Source organism: Dromiciops gliroides, chromosome 2 (assembly GCF_019393635.1).
Source record: "Dromiciops gliroides isolate mDroGli1 chromosome 2, mDroGli1.pri, whole genome shotgun sequence".
Lineage (NCBI taxonomy): Eukaryota > Metazoa > Chordata > Mammalia > Microbiotheria > Microbiotheriidae > Dromiciops > Dromiciops gliroides.
This window is the reverse complement of record NC_057862.1, coordinates 54,006,520-54,030,680: the sequence shown is the minus strand read 5'-3', so window position 1 is coordinate 54,030,680 and position 24,161 is coordinate 54,006,520. Positions and strand designations below refer to the sequence as shown.

General features: G+C 39.2%; 1 protein-coding gene across 4 annotated transcripts in view; it reads right to left on the bottom strand.

The window, feature by feature from the left end:
* Positions 1-24,161, bottom strand: part of VCL (vinculin) — a 118,282-nt gene that overhangs the window by 75,993 nt on the left and 18,128 nt on the right. The window lies entirely within an intron of this gene.

Here is a 24,161-nt window from a genome sequence, read left to right as displayed (position 1 = left end):
AGAAAAATGACATTTTAAAATGGACAGCAATCTTATCTTTAAAACACTCATAACCAACCATTCTTGGGCAATATGAGTCATGTGTAAGTCAATGGATCCAAGTTCTTATCTCCTAAATGAACATCTTAGAAATAGATGAGGAAACAGACATATTCTGCTGTGTGATATCCATTGCTCTCATATACAACAGAGCCTTTGTGTCACAATGAAAGCCTTTCAAGTCAACAGCTGGTTCTTCAGAGCTTCCCAGACCAAAAGATGACACAGTATTTCCAAATGTACTGTTCACTCTAGTTTCTTGAAATAAACCACTCAAGAGACCACTGACTTCATACACAAAGTATAAAGGACTATACCAATCACTGCTTCATCATAAGCAGAGTAGACCAAGAAAGACATGTATGCATGTAAAGAATTATTTACATGAAAGAATGTTTATCTCACAAATTCTTCCCCAAATAGTCACTTAAGTATTTGCTGAACGATTAAAGAAGTGGTAAAACTCAAATATAATAAAGATAAAAATTTTAACAAATTACAAAACAATTGACAAACAAAACAGTCTAGTGAATAAGGGGGGGGCAACCTTGGAAGTCAATATGACCTGAGATCAAATTCTGCCTCTGAAATATACTGGCTATGTGACTAAGGCACATGGAGATATCACTTATCAGAGAGCCCAAGCAAGTCTCTTACATTGAATATTATTGGATAAGCTGCCCATTCACTGGGGGTTTCCAAGCTATGAGTTCCCTATAGTAATGAACTCACAGGCATGGATCTTTAAAAAATAAGAAAAGAAAATAACCAATATTGAAATAAATACTTTTAGAAGTTTTTCAAAGGGCTACTGGCCCAGAATGGGGAGGAAATGCATTATTTGATGATTACAGCAGTATTGGAGCTCCCTCCACCAGTGCACATCTCCACTTTTCCATGCTCTCTTGTCCTATGGGTTTCTTATGCTTGTTTTCTCATAAATCCTCTATGGAGGAGCTAGCTGCCCATCTTGTTCTTCCTTTTGCACTTTTAGTACCACTTGCCCATCTGCCCCCTTTGGAGTTATCCAATCTGCTGTCTCTCATTCTCATTATATGATCAACCTGCCTCCTTTTCTAGATAGGAATTTCTTCAACAGTATCTCACAAGTGGTTTCTCACATGCATTATCATTATTAATATACTTCAGCCTACTCAAGCCCAGGTGTCTTTCCATTGCTCTTTACATTATCTGTAATTTTTAATTCTCCTGAGAATGGGAGTCTATAATTATCCCTCATGGAATTGTTGTAAGAAAAACCCTTTTTTAAATTTAAAGCACTACATAAATGTAAGTTATTATTATGATCCTTTTAATTCATTATTTATCTGTCTTTGGGAATGGGGTGTGGTAGGAAAGAGAAAGAATAAGACTACACTTAGAGGTTATTTTACTTGAGGTATTTATTTAGAAGGCTGTTTAAAAAATAACTTAAATGGGGCAGCTAGGTGGCACAGTGATTCAGGAGGACCCAAGTTCAAATCCAGCCTCAGATATGTGACACTTACTGGCTGGGCAAGTCACTTAAGCCTTATTGCCTCACAAACAAAAAACTTAAGTGCTAAACACTAAATTTGAGGCAAACGTTGAATAATCCATTGGTACCTAATAATTCTAAGAATGCCTGTGATAGAAAAAAGAAGTCTGTCCATCCTTAATAGACTTGGCCTAGTAGTACATTAAATAAGATGAATGATGCTATCAAGTGATACACTTAAAATGGGAGTATTTGGGAGTGAAAAATGTTGTTTTACTAGGACAGGAGATTGGTATAAGGGAAAGAAGAAAAATAAATCCTGTGATTCCTCAATCTATATTCTATAATTAGCTTCTGAAAACTTAAAATGGATATCAGCAAAATCATGAAATAGAGTGTCTGCTTTAAGTAACATAATATAATTCTTGGTAAGTTATTAAGTTTTTGTTTCTTCTGTACCTAAATGGTTCTATTGTTCCCAAAGGAATTGCTCTGTCTCTCTGTCTCTGTAATATATTTGACCCTGAGATGGAAATTGAGCATACCAAATAGAATTATTCTAAAAAGTACTTCTAAAAATTAGAAGACCAGGAGGGAAACATGAAAGTCATCGAGTTCATGCTCCCAGTTTCAACTAGGACACATGCATCAGCTCTAGACAAATTAAAACCTAGTAGATTTTTAAGATATGAAGAGAAGCAGACTCCCCACCCTCCTCTGGTAACTCCTTCCACTAGTTGACAATTTGGACTACTATAAAAGTATTCTTTATATCTCACTGGCATTATCCCTCTCAGTATAGTTTTAAAAAAATTTTTTCTGGGGCGGCTAGGTGGCGCAGTGGATAAAGCACCGGCCCCGGATTCAGGAGGACCTGAGTTCAAATTCGGCCTCAGACACTTGACACTTACTAGCTGTGTGTCCCTGGGGGCAAGTCACTTAACCCCCATTGCCCCTCAAAAAAAAATTTTTTTCTTAATAATCAGTCTAAAGTAGAAATGTAAAAAAGTGATGTCTGCAAATGTCCTTGGAACACTTGAAATTATAACATCATTCCTCTCCTTTTGATCTAAAGTATTAAATGATGCCAATTCCTTTAATTTTTCCCTTTTCTTAGTCTAGGGTTCTGGACCTGTGATTTCATTGGTGCAGGAAGCTCGATGAAATTCTTTCTACCAATTCAAATCAACAACTATTGTATCAAAAAATCTTATTGTGATGCCTGGAGCAGAGGAAAGTTCAGTGACTTGCCAGGGTCACACAGATGAGATGTTTTAAGAGGCAAGACATGAACCTAGGTCTTTCTGCTCCAAGTCCAGCTCTCTATCCACTATCCCATGCTGTCTCTCAACATTTCCTGATAAACTTTTTGATTCTCTATTAAATTTTCTCATATTTTTTTCATGGTTTTTAAATTTACTTATGTTTCTTTTTCCCCCCCAGGACAATGAGGGTCAAGTGACTTACCCAGAGTCACACAGCTAGTGTCAAGTGTCTGAGGCCAGATTTGAACTCAAGTCCTCCTAAATCCAGGGCCAGTGCTTTATCTATTGCACCACCTAGTTGCCCCCTATTTACTTATATTTTCAATTAACAATCAGACAGTCAATAAACCTTTAATAAGTGCCTACTATATGCCAGGCACTCTGCTAAGCACTTGGGTTACAAAAAGAAGCAAAAGATAGTCCCTTGCCTTCAAGGAGCTCACAACTAATGGGAAATAGCAAGCATTATTTTCTCTCCTTCCCTGCCCCCCAATCCCCATATAAAAGAAAAGAAAATCCAAGTAACAACCCTAATACCTATAAATAAGGCAAACCGCACTAGTCATAGGCCTCATCCCTCAAAGCTTCAGTAATATTTCAGTAATAATACTCAGTAAAATGAGGTTAAGTGTGTTTCTTTGAATTGGGATCTCTAGCCCACCCTGCTTACCACTGATGGGTTTTTGTCATTGGCTTCCTTCTTAGATTTTTCATCCTGTGAATGTATGGGTATCTCTGCTGCTTTCTCTTCTACACTGTAGCAGCTGTACCTTGCTTGGCATTAGCTGCTCACTCTTTTTTCTCCCCCTCCTTTCCCTCTCTAGCTGTGTGACATTGACCGTGACTTTTCTAATCATATCCTCTAACTCAAAAGATCCACCAAAGGTGGAATGTTTTCAGTGTTTTTGTGAAATTACTCATTTGTGAATAGTTAAGTTCAAGTGATTATAATACTTCTAAAACCTTTCTCTATCTCCAAAATATATTTTCATATTAACCCTGTCCTGCTACATTGATTGATGAAAGTGAACAAGGACTGTAATGAAAGATGTTGTAGCCCAGTTGTCCCAAAAGTCAGCTGTCCTAGAAGTCAAGAGCTAAGGGAGAGAGGGAGGTGCTCCATAAAGATAGGAGCAGCCCAGACATGGTAGCAGTTCAGTGAACAATGACAGCACGCCAGCCTTGGCAAACCCTCCTTCTCTTCCACCCTAGGTCAGCTTGTTGCTCATCTCTCCTGGCCCTGGACTTACACATAGATTTCCCTTGTCTAAAAAGTGGCCTCAAATTCCCTGGATTGGAATGACCTAATTTCAGAACTGGACCAAGCCCCAGCCATTCTCCAAAAGAACCTGTGAATTTCCCCCACCCAGTCACCTGAAAGTTGTCACATATGAGCAGAAAATTTATAGCATTTGTTTTGCTTTGATTGACTCAGTAAAGAACAAAACAAAACAAAAAAAGATGAAAATTTATTATAATTTCCTAGAGTTGTTTATTTCCTTGACATTTACTTATTTTGGTTTTATTAGTATTATTCTATACCTCTAACACGTATTATTTGCTATAAAACTATAAACTCTGCAAACTTCTGTGAATGTTCTTCATGTAGGAAACCAAGGTGCAGACCCTGGACTGAGGTTATGGGGTGGGTGACCTGCCTAAGGTAACATAGTTAATGCAGCAGCAGGTCCCCAATTCAAGTGTCCTGACTCCCAGGTGAGGGTGCCATAATCAAGCAGCCACTCTTCTGTTGACTGCTGAGCTTGTTCTACACGTAGCCAAAAGGACTTTTTTGAACACACCTGAACATTCAAGGTGGTAATTTTCAAGAGTCAGAGATGACAAGGAAGTTGTTGGGGGCGGGGGGGGGGGGGGCAGGAACAATTTGTGCAAAAGCAGAGGGAGGAGATGGAAGGCCAAGTGTGAGGAAGCAAGTGAGAATTTGTCTGTGTAAAACATATCTAACATCAAGGCCAGTACTATGAATTAAGTGAGGCAGGTAGGAACCAGACTGTAGGATTTAAATGCCAGGTAGAGTTTAAATTTGGGGCTATACAACAAAGTAGCACAAAGACTTTTGAGCAGGACTCCCATTTTTTTGGCTATATCCTCCTCATTTGGCATAATACCTTGCATATGATAAAAACTGAATAAATGTTTGTTGAATGGAATTCAGTTCCTCCAGTAACTGGAGTGATCCACCGATTGATGGACCAAGAGAGATAGCACACTTTAAAAGCAGAATACAAAATAAGAAGAAGGAGTTCAGAGAAACCTGGAAAGACTTGCATGAACTGATAATGAGTGAGATGAGCAGAACCAGAAGAACATTATACACAGTATCATCAACACTATGTGTGGACCAACTGTAATAGATTAGATTCTTCCCACCAATCCAATGGAACAAGAATGTTCCAAAGGACTCATGATGGAAAAGGCTCTCCAAATCCTGGGGGGGGGGGGGGAAGAGGAGAAGGAATTGTGGGATATGGATGCTGATTGGACCATACTATTTCTTTTGTTTTTGATGCTGTTGGTTTTCTGATTTCAAGTTTTTCCTTTGTGCTATGATCCTTCTCATATAACATGACTAATGCAGAAATATGTTTAATGTTATTATGTATATTTAACCTATATCAGATTGCCTGCTGTCTAGGGGAGGGAGGGAAAAAATTGAAATTTGAAATCTTATATAAACAAATCTTGAAAACTAAAAAAAAATAAATAAGAAGAATATGGTCAATAGCACAGGGCCAAGTATGGATCACTAGTAACACTGTACTAAAGATTCCTTCCTAGAGTCTGACTGGGCAATAAATTCCAAATCCACCCAATTATACTGTCATCTATGCCACATCTCTTCATTTTTAGTGAAATTCATTTCACTAAAGTGAAAGAAAAATTGTTTCATTCAGGAGTGTTTATTAAAACAAAAATCCTAAATCAAATATTGTCCATTTTCGGCAGGCATGCATGCCCAAGATTTCCACAGGTCCTGGCATATGCTACTCTTTCTATTTATAAGAGAATGTGACTGGCTAAGAAATATAGATCTTGTCTTATCACTAACAGTTCCAAGTCAAAAACTCCCAAAGGAGCCAAGTTCAGAAGACCTACAAAAAAGGAAGGAGATTTCCTCCCTGCTACTGACTGGCAGAAGTGTTATAAGACACCCAAGGCCGAGCTTCAGACTTCTAATCCAATTGGTTATTAGCTGCCAGGAAACATATGCTATACGTATTCCAAAACTATCAAAACAGATACTGTTTCTATAGCACCTCTCTTTTCCAAACAAAAGGTTGTGTGGCAAACAACCAAGAGAAATTCATTCTTTGAATACTTTTTGGTATAATCTTGATAACTGAATTAGCATGTATAGGTCACCATAGTTGACAGGTGGGGAAATATTTTATTAGGTTAAGTATCATAAGGGATAGGAGGAAGCATGATATGTAATATGAGATACAGGTCTGTGTTGAAACAGGTCCACATCAATTTTCAAAAGTACATATCACTGTGCAGGCTTCCAGATCAAGTGTTTGTGTTGGTTAAATTATACTTTTAACATATGCTTAGAGGAATTGAACTTGTAGCCTTAGTGGTATTCCTGAAGAGTATTTCACTTCAGCCACATTCACTCATCCATCCTTCCTTCCTTCCTTCGTTCCTGAAATGTATCATCACATTCAGTTATAACGCTTATTTCTTGTATATTTTCTCTGTACCCTGTCATTATGTTAATCAACTAAAAATTGAATATTTAATTCTTTAACTCCAAAAGAGATAAAAAAAAAAAAAGCATTTTCATTCCCACATTCGGCAGACCTAGGAGTTAAGAGGGAAATGGGCCCATAAGAAAAAAGGGAAAGGTCAGTTAATAAAACAAATTCTGACCAAGTTAAGCAATAGAGACTAATCACAATAAGTAAAAAGAAATCTTTTCTGAGGGATTCAATCAATGGTAATGCAAATGTGCATTTAAATTTTGTACCAGTGACAAGGGAAACCCAGAGTTACTGGTTCTGTGCACTTCTAAGTCAAAGATCCATTGTTGTGGCTTCATTCTCTTCTCCAAAGAACTGCCTTCATAACTCTGAAACCTAAAAAGAGATTAATGTGGGAAATAACAAAGTCCTTAGGCTTGCAGAGTTAGTTCCTTTTGGTGCTTGTAAAGAAACATTAAAATGGCTTGAAGGTACCAAGTGATTAAGAAGTTTGGAGGCATCTTGGCAAGAACCCATGTTTCTTTGGAAGGGCTCCGGCTTGGCTGAGCAGTTCATTTAAATATTTTTTGTTCAAGATGTGACTTTAGTTCAAAATTCAGCGTGAAAGGCCTTTTGTCTTCTGTGGCTGTTATCACTTCTCCCAACATGATCCTTACCCCTATCTACTGGATTTGATTCAGTAAAAAAGAGTGACTTGGTTTCCTTCCAACAAAGTCTGGCTTCGTTTAAGCCTCTCCCCAGACTAAAAAATATGCTAATGTAGATGTCTTCCTCAGTCAGAGAATACAGAAAACAGTAACACAAAACGCAGAAGTAGCAGCTCAAGTTACAGACCTGCATAATATTGGTTATCATCAGACTGTAGACAACCAAAATGAGAGATATGATGAACAAAAAATATGCAGAGGGCTGGGGCAGGGAAGAATAGGGGGATGCCCAGAGTTGTTTAATTCTTCTACTGGGAGACTTCTTGACATATTCAGACAACAGAATTGGATTCTACCCACAAGCCTTCAATCTCCTTCCGTTAGTCTGGCACTATTACCCAAGCACAATCACTATCAAGCTAAAAGGCCATCAGACTCTCTGGCTAAAGGAGCCTGCAGATCACCTGCCTGCTTTTGGCTCAGGAGTCTGGTACAACAAAAGATGAATGTAGTCAACTGCAGATTAGAATGATCAATCAAACCTCAGGCCCTAAATCAATTACCCTAAACACAAACTGTCCCCTATCCAGCAGGGCCTGATCCAAGAAGAGGAATGGAAGCTTTTTTTTTTTTTTTAAGAAGGGGGTTCTACTGTCTCACTAGCAATAGAACAAGTGCTTGAGTTACCAATCAGCAGCAGTGATGTGACAGATTGCTGTTCCCCACCACTATATTCACTGAGCCACCTTTGCTCCCAGAGCATACATTTGCAAGGCAGCTGGCCAGATCTAGGTGTGGAGAATGTGACCATGGAAAGTGCCAAGCTAAATAAGTGGCCTACAAAAGACTGAACCAACTGTGGCCTCATTAATCCCCTGCTGTGGCCTCTCATTATATAAACTAACAGTAAGTAGCATGGATTAAGCTTAAGATCATGATTCCCAACTCTTCTAAAAAAGACACCTTGTAATTTTTACTTTATCATCAAAATTCAATAAGAAGCCTTTTATCTTCTGTTGCTGATGATATTTCAAATATAAACCTTACCTCTATTTTATTGGATTTGATTTAATAACGAAGAGTGATTTGGTTTCTTTCCAACAAAGATCTGAGTTCTAGTGCTAACTCTGCCATGTGACTTTGAGGGCAAATATCATCAGAGCCTTCTTTTCCTCATTTATAAAATGAGAAAATTGGATAATATCATTTCTAAGATTCCTTTCAACTCTAACATTCTATGATTCTAAAACTCTATATGCTGGGGGCAGCTAGGTGGTGCAGTGGATAAAGCACCGGTCCTGGATTCAGGAGGACCTGAGTTCAAATCTGGCCTCAGACACTTGACACTTAGTAGCTGTGTGACCCTGGGCAAGTCACTTAACCCCCATAGCCCCGCAAAAAAACAACAACAAACAAAAAACAAAACTCTATATGCTGCCTTCCATTTTCACATGACAATACGGGCTGCTGACCTATCAGCCTCAGATTGCAACCTCACACAAGGCGAGCATCTATCATCAGTTTCAAGCTCTGCCATGGTAATGATTTGCAACTATGGCCAACAGAAAACAAAAAATGACCATATTCTTATAATGTCACAAAAACCCAAAGGCTTCTCTTGTTATGGGACAGTGGCACTTAGCATCCTAATTTTGCTGGGGGGGGGGGCAGGGTTGGAAGGGAGAGTAGGAAGGGGAGAAAGGAATTGGTTATCAGGAGCCCCTCTATTCACCTGATGAGATTCCGGGGCACAGTCCTTTGTCAGAAAGGGTCATCTTTCATGAAGACATGGAGATGGCCACCCATTCTCTGGCTCCTTGCTGGCAGAGATGATGATGGGACACAAGAATCAGAAGGAGAGACTCTAATCAGGCTAGAAGAGCTCTGGAAATGGCTCTGCTCACTATTTTAGACCACTCTCCCACTGTATACATCTCTTCCTTGGACTTCTAGCAAGAAAGAGAGAAGACTTCTCTTCGGCATCCTCCCTTCTAATGGTAATGGCAACTTGTAGCCCAAGTATGTGCCTGCCTGGAGAAGGCCAAGTCCCTGGCCACCTGCTTCTGCCTTTCTGTTCCTTCCCTGGGTATAGGTGAGCAACAATCAGCCCTGAAAAATGGCCCTTTCCGTCAGGAGAAGGGTTCCTAAATCAGGTACCCGCTGCCCGGGGACAGGAGGGGAGGCTAAATTTCCACAACAACACATTTCTCCTAAGAAAAGAACACAAGCAATGCCCTGGCTGACAGGTCTTATGACTTGCTTGGCAAATGAAACTCAGTGGATGCAAAATATCCATGGTGCCATCCCCCCAAGTGGTCCTTTCCCAATGGGGGCATAAGTGCCAAGAGTTATCTCAGTGCTTTGTGTGTCCTGTGGTAGCTCCTGTGCACCTGAAATCTTAGACAATTTCTCTTGGAGAGGAAATAAAGAGCTTTCCTCCATCTGTAATTCAGAGAAGATAGCAGACGTGAGCTGGGGGCTGTTATTATCCCCATTTTACAGGTGAGGAAACTAAGACAAACAGAGCTTAGAATGACCTGCTCAGGGTCACACAGCTAGTAAGTGACTGAGGTCACATTTGAACTTGGGTCCTCATGACTCTGAGACCAGGGCTTTATCCACTGGATCTGCCAGCTAGGGGAATCGAATGCCTCCCAAGGCTGCCCACTGCACTCTGGGATAGTTCTCACATCAAACTGAAATTTGTCTCTTTGCAACTCCCATGCATTATCAATGTCTCTTACATGGGAGAACCCTTCAAATACTGAAGACGACTATCATGCCTAGTTCCCTTCCATACCCTTTCAAATCTTTTCTCCAGCCTAAACATCTCTAGTTCCTTCAACTGGATTACATATGGGGGTAAAGCCCCCCCAGATTTTTTCAGATGAGCCAAACAAGCTTGCACCATCTTAATCTTGGGAAATTGGCTTTGTAAAACTAAAGGGTGAGACTTTAAGTTAATCTCCATTAAGTTTCATCTCAGATTCAGTTCAATCAGGATTTATGAAATACCTCTATGCCTGACACCATCCTAGGCACTGGAGACAAAAAGATGAAAATAGCCTCTGGTTTCAAGGTAAGCTTATTAATTTAACCTTCAAGATCTTTTTTGCTTCTGACAATCTACTATGATAACAACCCTTCCCATCTTCAGATCATCAGTAAACTGGATAAGCACACCATCTTTGCCATTATCTAAGTCACTTAATGAAAATGGTAAATAGCACAGGGCCAAGTATGGATCACTAGTAGCACTGTAGTAAAGATTTCTTTCCTGGCTAACATCAAATTATTAATGACTCTTCCTAGAGTCTGACTGAGCAATCAATTCCAAATCTACCCAATTATACTATCGTCTAGCCCACATCTCTTCATCTTTTCCAGAAGAATCAAATTATTTTGTCAAATGCTTTGCTAAAACCTAATTAAACATTGCTTGAAATAGTGATGTCAAACTTAAAGAGAAACAGGGCCACTGAACCACACATGAGAATTCCTGTTAGAAAATCACAAACTATATATATATGTGTGTGTACAGATATATATATATATATCTATATAAGTATATGTATATAGATATATAGATATAACCTATATCAGATTACCTGCTGTCTAGGGGAGGGGGGGAGGGAGGGGAGGGAGGGAGAAAAATCTGAAATTGTAAAGCTTGTATAAACAAAAGTTGAGAACTATCTTTACATGTAATGGAAAAAATAAAATACCTTATATGTAAAAAAAAAAGAAAAAGAAAAAAAAGAAAAAAAAAGAAAATTACACACTAATATTGTCTATGTTCAATTGTATCTTTGCTGATTTTGTTAAATATTTCCCAATTACATTTTAATTTGATTAGGGTGTGTTCCCCTTTGGGTCACAATTTGTGCTTGATACCTCTGACCTACAACATTCCCCAGATTGAAAAGGTGAGTAATCAGAAAAGCAAATAAGGCTGGTCTGGCATGACTTGTGTTAAGGGCTAAAATTCTAGCTATACTGTCTAAAATATCTAATGAGTGGTCGCCAATAAATTATAAGCTTTAGCAAGAGTTAGACTTTTAAGCATTTATTAAGGAGAATAAGAATTTGGTAAAGAGAGAGAAAGGCCTAGATTCCTATCTATTAAAGGGAGAGCACATTTCTAGCTCCGCTCTCCACCAGAGTCCTTAGGAAAGAGCGTGAGACCGAGCGCCAGTCTCTTCCTTCCTCCTCCCACTCGCCCGCGTCACTTCCTGACGCCAAAGAAAAGACTCCTGGTCTTGCCCTCAAAAACCTTCGCTTCATGGGTGGAACTCTTCTACAGTAAGTCTCCAGCAGGTGGCGTCATTCCAATCGTTACACTCGTCTGTGACAGCATGCTAGCCTTTTGTAACCAATTCTTCCTTTTCTAGATGTTGCCAACCCGAGCCGTTTAATAAGAAGTTCTAGAATTTTGCCAGGAATCAATGTCATACATATTACCCCATGACTTTTAGAGTCCATTCTCAAAGCACAATGAAAAGCGCACTGGATAGGAAATCAGAGGACCCGGATTCAAAGTCTGCCTCTTCTCCTTGCTAACTAGTGTACCTCTGAGTAAGTAAGTCACTTAACCTTCCTAGATCTCAGTTTCCTCATCCAGAAAACGAGGGGACTGAACTATAAACATTTGGCCTTTTCCAATCCTGACGTCTCTCTCCTGTTCTTTACCATCTTTGGAAGCTTGTTGACAGTGGCTCAGCCGTCACCATCTGACCAATTCAGGGATGTGGTGCATATTTAAGCTAGGTGTTCTGAACTCATCAAGGACAAGCAAGTAGTCTCTTACAACCTCCTTTTTTATCTAGGGTACCAACCCCCTAGGATAGCTAGGTGGCACACTGGACAGAGTGCTGGCCTGAAGTCAGAAAGATCCATTATCTTCCTGAGTCCAAACCTAGCCTCAGATACTTACTAGCTGTGTGACCCTGAACAAATCACTTCACCCTATTTGCCTCAGTTTCCTCATCTGTAAAATGAGCTGGGGAAAGAAATGGCAAACCATTCCAGTATCTTTGCCAAGAAAATCCTAAAGGGGGTCCTGAAGGGTCAGAACAACTGAAATGACTGAACAACAACAACGACAACAGTCCAAAGGCTGAGCGAGCTGCCTTCTCTCCATCATCAAGGATAGTATCATCTCATGGTTCTGTGTTGGCACTGTTTATAGCTAAGGATTCAAGTGCAAAAATGTGAAATTCACTCAGGAAAATGTCTTCAAAAACATTACAAAACAAAGGGCAAGGCTCTGAGCTTCTGGCAGGAACTTGTCGCAAGAGCCTAACTAAATACCGAAACAAGTTCCCTCTGCCAATTGCTTGGAAGTTGTAATGGATGGTGTTTAGACATACTATGCATAAGTTGATGAACTGTTAGAAAATAGCCCATCTTACAGAAATTCTTGAAACCGGGCCTCATCAGGATTCTTACAGTGAAGAACCAGATTCTATTTAGACTGTGAAGCCTAAAACATAGCAAGGAAGTTAACACTGTTGTTTTCGGATTGGTAGGACCAGCATAAGAAACTGATATGTCATAAACATACTACTAGAACTAAATCATGATCCTCTGAAGCATGTGTCAAAGCTAAAATACAAATGTGAAAGTTTAACATTAGAATGACAGAGATGAAAAACAAGAGTGAACTTAGACCTGCATTTGGATGAGGTTATAGGTTTTAGGTGATTTTGAAGGCAAAGTCTGATTTACTTAACTGATACAAGGCAAGCTTCAGTATGATTTGAGTTGGGATGCAAGTTTCCTTCAAAGCAAATCAACTTCAGAAAAACAAAATTATATATTTCCATATAAAGTTGAGGTTATGAGTCCTTACAACAGCATAAACTACCTCATGGCTCTAACTCTAAATCATTCGATGATGATTGTTAGTTTGGTTGGACACATGACATTTACATTTTATTGCAAGATCCTATAAAGGGTATTAATCAACCTGTTCAATTTAGGTGATCTTCAGACATTATCCTAGGAAACAAGATTCCTATCATTGTCAGAATAACAAAGTTCTATGTGGAAAAATTTGTATGGTCAATCTCTAAACCCTTTTTAAAAATCGACATTGTATAAGCAACTGTCACTCTACCCACATGAAATTTCAAATGGACTCTGCTCAAGAAACAAATGCTAACGTTAATAGTAGAGCTTTTATAAAACGATTACTATTGAGTGTGAAACAACCTTTTCATTTAGAGCTTTACACTTAAAGGAACACAGGTGGGGTATTTAATCATAGATTAATGTTGCCATAAGGTTAACAAACAGCCATGTTGCTAGACCAAAAAACAACCTAGAGTGACCAAAGTGGGTGTTGCTTTTCTGAATTCGAGCAAAGGGTAAGTTAAAATGTTACTGATTCTGCGGACAGAATTGAAGTGCTTTGAGGGCAAGGACTGTTTCATTTGTGGTTTTGTACCGGCCCCCCCCCGCAATATCCAACACGTAGTAGTGATCAACAAACATCCGTTTGCCAACTGAATGATGATAAAGACAGCATCTAGCTGAAGATCTAAGGATGGAACCTCTATAGATAGGGAGAGAGGGTTACAAATGGTGCATCAGTGCAATGTACAATGTAACTTCTAAAATGACTACAAATGGGAAGTGCTTGCAGAGGGCTTTGCAAACCTTCATGTGCTATAGAAATGGTCGCTATTATTAAGCAGGTCAAACATCCCTTTTAAGATAATGGACAAAGGACAACTTGCTTTGCAGTCAAACCCTTCTATTACTCTCAAACACCTGATTCAGTGAAGAATTTCCTTCCCAATTCAGCAATATCAACTTCCTGTGGGCAGAAGAAATGGAATAAAGTACACTCTGCTTAGATAAAGGAACAGACCTTTCAATAAAATGATTGAAATGCAACAATGAAATGAACAAGTAGCAGAGGAAGGCCTCAGATCTTCTGACACCAACTACAGTCTATTATACTAAGCTCAGCAAAAACATGGCTGTTTACTTTAAGTATTGGACTAGAACTCTGAATGAAGTTCCTTATTCATACATCCAGCCAATCGACCAGACACAAGATGACAAAACATATGTCTTTTTCTACTACAGATGTGGTATAATTTTTTTTAATGCCCAAAGGGATCAAACTCCGGTTTAATTTAACTCCTGTTACTAATTTTAGAAGGCCCTTACTTGCTAATTAGAGGCTATTGAGTACCACTTTCACAATATATTAAGTGGATTTGGCTCCAGGCTTTAACAAGTAGCTTGACCCATCACCTAGGTCCATGCCAGTAAAAATATATAACTATTAGTGCTGGTTTCCTGATTTGTGCCAGCAAACCCTTCTCGCAAATAGGCTGTCATGAAATTGGGTCCTATTATGTTACATCATGTCAATGGCTTCCCCAACTCACCCCAAAATGCTCCCTGTGCTGAGCAAAGATCATTAATCACAGAATTAGGGATTTAGGATGAAGAACCTTCACAGACTATTACTCAGAAAATCAAGTTTCCTATCTGTTAAACCGATGCTGAACCAAGACTTTTGCTCTTAATTATCCTGCTTAGAAGGAAGGGGAGGAAGGTGGGAACAATTTTTAAGACCTTTATTGTTTCCTTTTCAACTGCTGCATACACAAACACATTGTATCTACAACCAGACTGAAAGCAGGCCCACTTCTAAACTTGATGCAAAGTGAAATCAGAGAACAGCTGCGACATTTACAGTCTAAACTGGCAGAGATGTACAAATTAAGAGGCCCTAAGCCATACCAGCCAAAACAACTTGTGTTTGAGCCTGACGCTGCCTAGGCTGTCTCACTGCTTTACAGTCAAACACCTGAATATTAAATCCGGCCTTAGCCTAAAGTAGAAGAAACAATTGTGGGGTTTTCTTTTCTTCAATTTCTCTTATTATAACAGAAGAGCAAGGCTGAAGACTGGAGGATGAGCAGTCAGTTCCAACAACAACTAAACACAAAAGTGAGGGCCAAAGAATGGCCAATTCTAAGATGGGTAAAATTAGCCAAAATTGATAATCCATTAAGCCTTTAGTAAACGAAAAATTTTCAAAAATTACTAAGGTTGGGGGCGGCTAGGTGGCGCAGTGGATAAAGCACCAGCCCTGGATTCAGGAGGACCTGAGTTCAAATATGGCCTCATGCACTTGACACTTACTAGCTGTGTGACCCTGGGCAAGTCACTTAACCCCCATTGCCCTGCAAAACAAAAAACAAAAAACAAAAAACAAAAAACAAAAAAATTAAGGTTAATACCAGCAAAGCACTTATTCACTAGACTAAGTTCCTTTTTATCTTTACTCCTTAGCTTACTCCAGATGGCTAATTATCTAGCAAAAGGCTATATAATAACTGGTTCACATATGGAAAAAACTTATAAGATGGGAGCTCAGATGAAGGATACAACAATAGAGAATCCTTAGAGACTAATAAAGAATATAAAACTTCATTGTCAGGAGCTGCTTCATGAATTTCAAGTTCAAACGCATTCCTTAACAGATGCCTTTCTAGAAATCCCTTTAAACAAGGATACCTGGGGTTTATTGTTCTGGTTTTTTGGGGTTTTTTTAAATCACATAATTCGGGAACCTTCATTAGAACATACATCTAAATTCTCTCCTCAGGATTCATGCATTTCCTCAGGTGCTGAGCTGAGGTAAAGAAACCTTACAATGATCATCAAATTTAATAGAGAGGGGGTGGCTAGGTGGCGCAGTGGATAAAGCACTGGCCCTGGATTCAGGAGGACCTGAGTTCAAATCTGACCTCAGACATTTGACACTTACTAGCTGTGTGACCCTGGGCAAGTCACTTAACCCCCATTGCCTTGCCCCCCCAAAAAATGTTGAGGAGGCAGCTAAGTGGTACAGTGGATAAAACACTGGCCCTAGATTCAGGAGGACCTGAGTTCAAATCTAGTCTCAGACACTTAACATTTACTAGCTGTGTGACCCTGGGCAAGTCACTTAACCCTCATTGCCCCACCAAAAAAAAAGAAAAAGAAAAAACAAACAAATGTTGGAAACTATCCTTACATGTAACTGGAAAATAATAAAATACTTTTATCTAAAAAAAATATTTAGACCAGCACTGTTTGTGTAGCTAAGAATTGGAAACAAAGGAGATGTCCATCAATTAGGGAATGGCTAAACAAATTGTGGTACATGAATGTAGTAGAAGACTACTGTGCCGAGAGAAATGATGTGTGTGATGAATACAGAGAAGCAGGGAAATCTCTCTCTCTCTCTCATTTTTTTTTTTTGGTGAGGCAATTGGGGTTAAATGACTTGCCCAGGGTCACACAGCTAGTAAGTGTGTAAAGTGTCTGAGGCCGGATTTGAACTCAGGTCCTCCTGAATCCAAGGCCGGTGCTCTATCCACTGCGCCACCTAGCTACCCCTAGAGAAATCTCTATGAACTGATGCAGAGTGAAGTAAACAGAACCAAGAAAACAATATACACTGTAACTATAACAACATAAATGTAGAAAATGACATGCCAAAAAAAAATCAAAAGTAAATGTAACAAAATTATAAAGATCTAGTAGGATTCAAATGAAGAAATATGAGAGGACACCCCCAACCTACCCCTTCCTGGAGGTGGGGAGTCAACAGGTGCTACACATTGCACATGCTTTCAGACATTTTCAATGTAGCAATCAATTGTGCTGATTTTTTTTTCGTCTCTCAAAAATATTATTTGTTATATAAGAATGCCCCCTAGGAGGGGGAGGAGAGGGATACTTGGAATAACTATGATGATTGAAAGAAACCTCAATAAAAACTTATTCAAAAAACTTTAAAGAGGGATGGCTATCCCTTTTATGCACCCCTGAAAGGAAAGGGAAAATTTTAAAGGAAATACACTTAATAACCACATAAAAAGCTGGTCAAATTCTCTAATAGTCAGAGAAATGCAAATCAAAACAACCTCAAAATATCACTTTCCTAGATAAAAATAGAAACAAAAGATAAAATGCATTCTTGGCACGTGCGACAGAAAAATCTGCCATGTATTATTTTTGGTGGGAGTTGCAGACTGGGGCAACTATTTTTGAGAGCAATATCCTAATATGTCATGATAATATTATTATAAATAAGAGTTAAAAAAGTGAACATTCTCTGACCTAGGCATCCCATTACTAGGACTATACCTGAAAAAATATCACTAAGGAAAAAAAAGGACTTATTTATAAAATTGATGCAATCATGTAAGCTCTAAAACTGGGCTCAGAGGAAGAGAAGAAAGGGATAGAAACCCAGCCAAAAGAAGCCCAAAGCATTGCTGAGCCCCCTACTTCTGGTGCATGTTGGCTATCTACTAAGTGACTCTGGTGATCTACCAGGGCAAGGTGATAATAACATGCTAACTATGCTCACTACTTACTCACAATAAATAAAAGAGCAATGCCCATGTTTTACATCTGAGCAGTCTGCTTCTATAATGTATTCCTGGAAAAAGCGTAGAAAAAAATAGCATTCAAACATTTGGGAGTAATATCAACTTAATGTATGCACATGCCTTTGAGAGCTGTGAAAGCTGATGGTTGGCACATCCAAGTTTGTCAAAATTAATCCCAAAACCCAAGAAAGAGAATCTTCAATAGATGGTGGGAAAGCTATAAAGAGCTGCAATGTGGAGGCATGGAGAAAGCACTGACTTGTGAACAGGAAGCCCCCACCAGCCATGGGACTGGAGGTAAGGCCCTTCAATGGACTGAGTCTCAGTTACCTCATTTGTAAAAAGAATGGTAACATTGGCACTATTTACTTCATCAAGCTGTTCGGAAGAGAAATGAGATGGTGTTTGAGAAAGCACAGTGTGATCATAAAATGATATGCAAAAGTAAACTATCATTTTATTCATAATATAGCATGTTATTATTCGGAACTGGAAAAAGCCCATAAATTCAATGAAGATTATAGTTGTACAGCTTACTTCTCTGTAAACTGTCAAAGAAATCCACCTGCTTATCTAGAGGCAAGGCAGCCAGGCACGAGAGAGAGAGAGAGAGAGAGAGAGAGAGAGAGAGAGAGAGAGAGAGAGAGAGAGAGAGAGAGAGAGAGAGAAAGCGAGCGCGCTGGCCTCAGGGCCAGGATACATAGTGGCTATGTGTCTGGACACATCTCTTGTGAGTACCCTAGGCAATTCCTTAAGATTATAAATTGCAGAGAAAGTGCACTGGTAGATGGAGTTTCCTCCCATGGAAGTTTCCTATGTCTATATCATAGATCCTTATCCCTAGAGAGGCTTCGAATTAAACCTATTAAAATGATCTACATAGTTACTATAGAAGCAAAAAAAAACAAAATGAAAAACCCCATAGGGCTTCTTAAGTAGATCCTCTCTTGAAGATGTACATAAAGACATGGACAAGAATTGCACAAAATCAAAAGGGTGTGAACGTGTGGCTGTGGTGTTTTAAAAGGTTTAAGAGACAATTTCTGGGTAATTTTATCATGTTATTTATTACTAATGTCAGCATTTTAATAAAAAGATGGTCATTTGGCCATCTCTCTCAGACCAAAGACAATCATGGCAGTGGGCTCACAACTTATATTGAAAAAGGGGTGCTCCCTAGGGTGGCAATCAACTATGATTGGATAACAGTTAATGAGAGAATGAACACTACAATGAGGGGCTGGGCCTGAACTTTGATTATGTCATTTATTTCAAGAGTTTATTCCCACCCAAACTTGAACAGAGAACAATGGTTTCCCCACCTGCTTGGGGTCTGGATAGAGGAAAAGGTTAGCCCAACCTTCAGATACTGAGGTCTTGAAATGAGGATAAAAGAAAAAGGGGGAAATAGGAATCTCCCTAAATCACTGGTTATTAATAATCATTTCCGGGGAGCAGCTAGGTGGCACAGTCGATAAAGCACTGACCCTGGATTCAGGAGTACCTGAGTTCAAATCCGGACTCAGATACTTGACATGTACTAGCTATGTGACCCTGGGCAAGTCACTTAACCCCCATTGCCCCCCCCAAAAAAAAATGAATAATCATTTCTCTCACTATAATCTCTGCTAGACCTGAGTGTCCAATGATGCAACAAGGAAGAGAAAAACACAAATCATCAGTGACAAAAATACCGAATGTCACTACGCAAGGGAGACCTATATAAAGACAATGTCTAAATGACCAACAAAAAGAACTAAAACTGAGGGACTTTTAGAGTTGGAAAGGAACATGGAGATCATCTAGTCCTCCTTTTTTTGTTATGAAACCTGCGACACAGCAGTAGTAATTGGTAGTCAGAATTAAAACTTGGGTTTTCCTACTTCAAATTTTATATTCTCTCTCTCTCTCTCTCTCACACACACACACACACACACACACACACACACACACAACACACACACACATACACACAGTGCTGCCTTTGTTTATTAAAATTTTATACTTTAACCTGAGTTCAAATCCACCTCAGACACTTGACACCTACTAGCTGTGTGACCCTGGACAAGTCACTTAACCCTCATTGCCCCACAAAAACAACAACAACAACAACAAAACACAATTTATGCTTTAGTCACAAATATCAATACATTAAGTGTGGGCTACACCCAGGTCTCCATCATGACACCTAATCCATGGGCCATTTAGATACTCCTGGGAAAGACTTCAGACTTGGAGGTTCAGAATTGCAGTTAGAAGAAGCAGAAGGTTATCAAGTCCAAAGTTTAAATAAGAATTCCTGCTACAACATCCCAGGCAACCAGCCATTTAACTTCCACTTGAAGACCTGCAGTTAAAGGGAACTGTCCACTTCCTGAAGCAGCCCCAGCCATTATTGGAAAGTTCTAAATAATAGAAATATTTTCCGTAAATCAAGCCAAAATCTACCTCTAGCAATTTCCATCTATTGCTTAAATTTGGCTTTCTGGGGCCAAGAAGAAAATCTAATCCCTTTTCCATGATAGCTCTTCAAATACTTAAGGAGAGCTGGCATGTCTCCCTTAAATATCTTCTCCAAGTTAAATATCCCTAGTTCTCCCAATTGATCTTCATGTGGCATAGTCTCCAGTCACCTCCCCATCCTGATGATGCTCCCTTGGACATGTTCCGACTTGACAAAGGTCTAACTAAAAGAGGGCACCCAAAAATGAACACAATAGGGGCAGCTAGGTGGCGCAGTGGATAAAGCACCAGCCCTGGATTCAGGAGTTCCTGAGTTCAAATCCGGCCTCAGACACTTGACATTTACTAGCTGTGTGACCCTGGGCAAGTCACTTAACCCCCATTGCCCCGCAAAAAAAAAAAAAAAAAAACCGAACACAATACCTCAAGATTGTATATAACCAAAGCAGAGGATCTTCTTCATTCTGAAGACTGGGCCTATTTTAATGCAGTCTGTCACATTAGCTTTTCTGTGCCGCCATCACAATGTTCAGCCTGCATCCCTCCAAAAACCTTAGTTCTTTTACAGGAACCTAGACATGTCTTGCCCATCAGGCACTTGATTTTTTTTTTTTTTTGGAAGCAAAGTGTAACACACTTAGAGTGCTGGGCCCAGAGGCAGGAAGACTCATCTTCCTGAGTTTGAATCAGGCCTAGCTATGTATGTTCCTAGTCAAGTCACTTAACCCTGTTTTGCCTCAGTTTCCTCATCTGTAAGAAGAGGAGGATCAGGAAATGGCAAACCACTCCAGTATCTTTGCCAAGAAAACCCCAAATGGGACCACAAAATCAAACATAATTGAAATAACTGAACAACAACAAAACAAGACTTTACCCTTATTCCTAATTAAATTTCATCTTATTAGCTGTGGTTCATTTATCTAGTCTGTTGAGATCTTTTTAGATAGTGATTCTGTTGTCCAATATAGTAGCCTTCCAACCCCAGCTTCATGTCATTTGTTAATCTGATAAACATGCCAGTCATGTCTTCATCTAAATCACTTACAAAAACATTGATCAGAACAGGACCAAGGACAGAGCCCTGCAGCACTCTCCTCTAGGGGTTATATTAGTCAACATTCCTTGGGTTCAAGTGTTTGACCAATCTTGATTTCACTTAAATATAGCCCATAATTTAACATCTAGACTTTACCTCTTAATCTTGTTCACAATATCAAATTCCTTGCTAAACTCCAGTACTCAATCCACTAATTATACAGAATTGTAGTGTTTCCTCTAAGTAAACTTACAGTGAAAAGATTTGAAACACTGTGAGAAATAACTAAAGTTTCTATTCTGTAGGCTTAAATAGACCCTAATCTGAAGGCAAAAAGAAAAAAAATAAGCTATTTCCCCAAATCCTTTCTTATGTCTATAATTTATATGTGAAGTTATAGTATTGCTGCTTACATATACAAAGGTAGAATAAACTTTGGGCTAACTCCATTTTCCTCTAAATAGAAAACTAATTTAAAATTTTCAATTACAGTACACAATCAATGTTAAATCATTCATGCTAACAGAAGGTAGAGGGTAAATTTCATGAAGGCAATCCAATTTTAGACTATTTTAACAGCTTTGGAATGAAGAGACCCATCCATACTCTTTAATCACTTTAGTGCCTGGTACAACTCAACAAGTAGCCTTTAAAAAGGGAATCATAGATAACTAAGAGTTGATTATAGTTTTAATTATTATAGTTGAAATGACAACAGTTTAACTTATTCAGTTTCATGGATGTAAATACTGACTCCACAGGTCCAAAGCCCACTCACTCTGGAATTTAGTCTCCTAGAGTGGCTATAACTAAATGTGGCCAACCAGTTGATAAGCCTCTCTGAACTTCGGTAGGCAGTCTGAAAATCTTCAATTCAAATCTTGCTTTCTACTGCCTGGCTGTGTGTCCATGGACAAGACACAACCTCTCATTCTTAAATTCTTCCATAAAATGGAAATAATATGCTCAGGTCCTGCCTTACAAGGCTGTTGCGAGGATGAAATAAAATAACCTATGGTGATATAAAAATGAATATTATTATTAACAGCTAGGCCAGACCTCAGAAAACCAACAGATGCAGTTTGTCTGTGGTCCAAGAGATTAAATTACTCAGGTATTTCCTAAGGATATTTAGATAGTGGATTTAATATAAGGACACAATTCTTGTTAAGGTCGAATTTACCATAACTCTAAACTATCATTTCCTGCCCTTGAGTACTACAGCTACGGGTAGCCCCAAGATGCCCCTTTTTTTCTTAGAGGCTGAATGAATCCACTCCATTAATCAAACTAAGGAAGTCAACTTCATCAGTGAGTAGCTAAGCTTTAATATGGCCCCAAGGGATTGCATCAGGATCCTTTCATTGAGAAAGGTAGACAATAGAGAAACAAAAGAACAATAAAATTTTTTTTTCAACTCCTTATGTGCCAAAGTATTTATAGAAGCCCTTTTTGTGGTAACAAAGCAGATGTCCATCAAATGGGGAATGGAGAAATACATGGTGGCACGTGACCATAAATGGGGTACTTCAGTGCTCTAAGATATGACAAGCATGGATCAACTTTCATAAATCAATGCAAAGTAAAATAAGCAGAGCCAAGAGAATACTCAAACATGACTACAACAAGGTACAGTTAGGTCTAGTTTAGTGCAAACAAAGAATCCTATCAGGCAATTGCATTATTCCAGGTCATGCAGTACATCTGCACCGGGCTGGAACTCATTACAATAATTTACATAATGTAAATAGAAAAAACAACCACAAAACAATCAAAAACTTTTGTTGTAAAATAATAAAGAACAAGTTTGGCCCCCAAGAAGACATATATGAAGACATGTCCTCTTTCCCTCCTCGCAGAGGTTGGGTTCAATGGTGGCAAACATTACATACATCAGATTTTTTCAAAATGTTCATCAATTTCACTTAACCTTTTTCTCTTCCTTTTTTTTCTTCAAAATTCTTTGTCATAAGAGATAAGACTCTGGAAGAGAGAAGGAAGAGGAATGCAAAGGGCAATCTAGGCAGTTTAAGAACAGGCAATAGTAACAAAAACCTATCTTTTAAATTTATTTCTAAAAAGAAAGGGGGTGGGGCAGCTAGGTGGCGCAGTGGATAAAGCACCAGCCCTGGATTAAGGAGTACCTGAGTTCAAATGTGACCTCAGACACTTAACACTTACTAGCTGTGTGACCCTGGACAAGTCACTTAACCCTCATTGCCCTAAAAAGTAAAAAAAAAAAAAAAAAAAGAAAAAGAAAAAGAAAGGGGGGGCAGCTAGGTGGTCCTGGAGTCAGGAGGACCTGAGTTCAAATCTGGCCTCAGACAGTTTAGCTGCGTGACCCTGGGCGAGTCACTTAACCCCAATTGCCTCACCAAAAAAAAACAAAAAAAGAGTATAAAGGGATCCTGAGACTAAAAGGTTGGAGAATCACTGCTCTTTATTATTAATTATAGAGAACTGCCCAATGAAATCAAAGGTTGCCTATTAGGCTATCTAAGAACACAAAAGACAAAAAGCAAATTAGTCCCAGCCCTCAAGAAGTATGCACAGGGATGAATGTAGCATTCACACACTTCAATATTGTATAACGCTAATTTAAACACCAGCCATCAGGGGAATCAGAAAAGGTTTCAAGGAAGAGGCAAGCATCTGAGAGCTAAGCCTCAAAGGAAGACAAGGATCCTAAGATGGAGGGAGGGGGTGAAAGGCAATGGAGAGATGGAGAAATGGTGTGAATTCCAGAGCACAGCAGATAGTAACAACTGGCTGAAATTTACATCAATTCAAACCAACAAATGGTAGATGCCTACTATGTCCTAAAGCAATGACCAAACACTAGAGATACAGTCCCTTTCTTGGGGGGGGTGGGGGTGGAAGAGTGTTGGAAAGAACAATAATACACACAAATAAGCAAAGAAAAAGTAATTTCAGGACCCAGAGAGAGAACTAGTCACCAGGGGATGCAGAGGGGGGGTTAAGGAAAAGCCTGGTATGGGAGGTGGCACGCAAGGTGAGCTTTCGAGGGAGTCAGGGATTCAATGAGAAAGGAGAGCACTCTAAGAAGGGAGGACAACCCTACACAAAATGACTGAAGAAC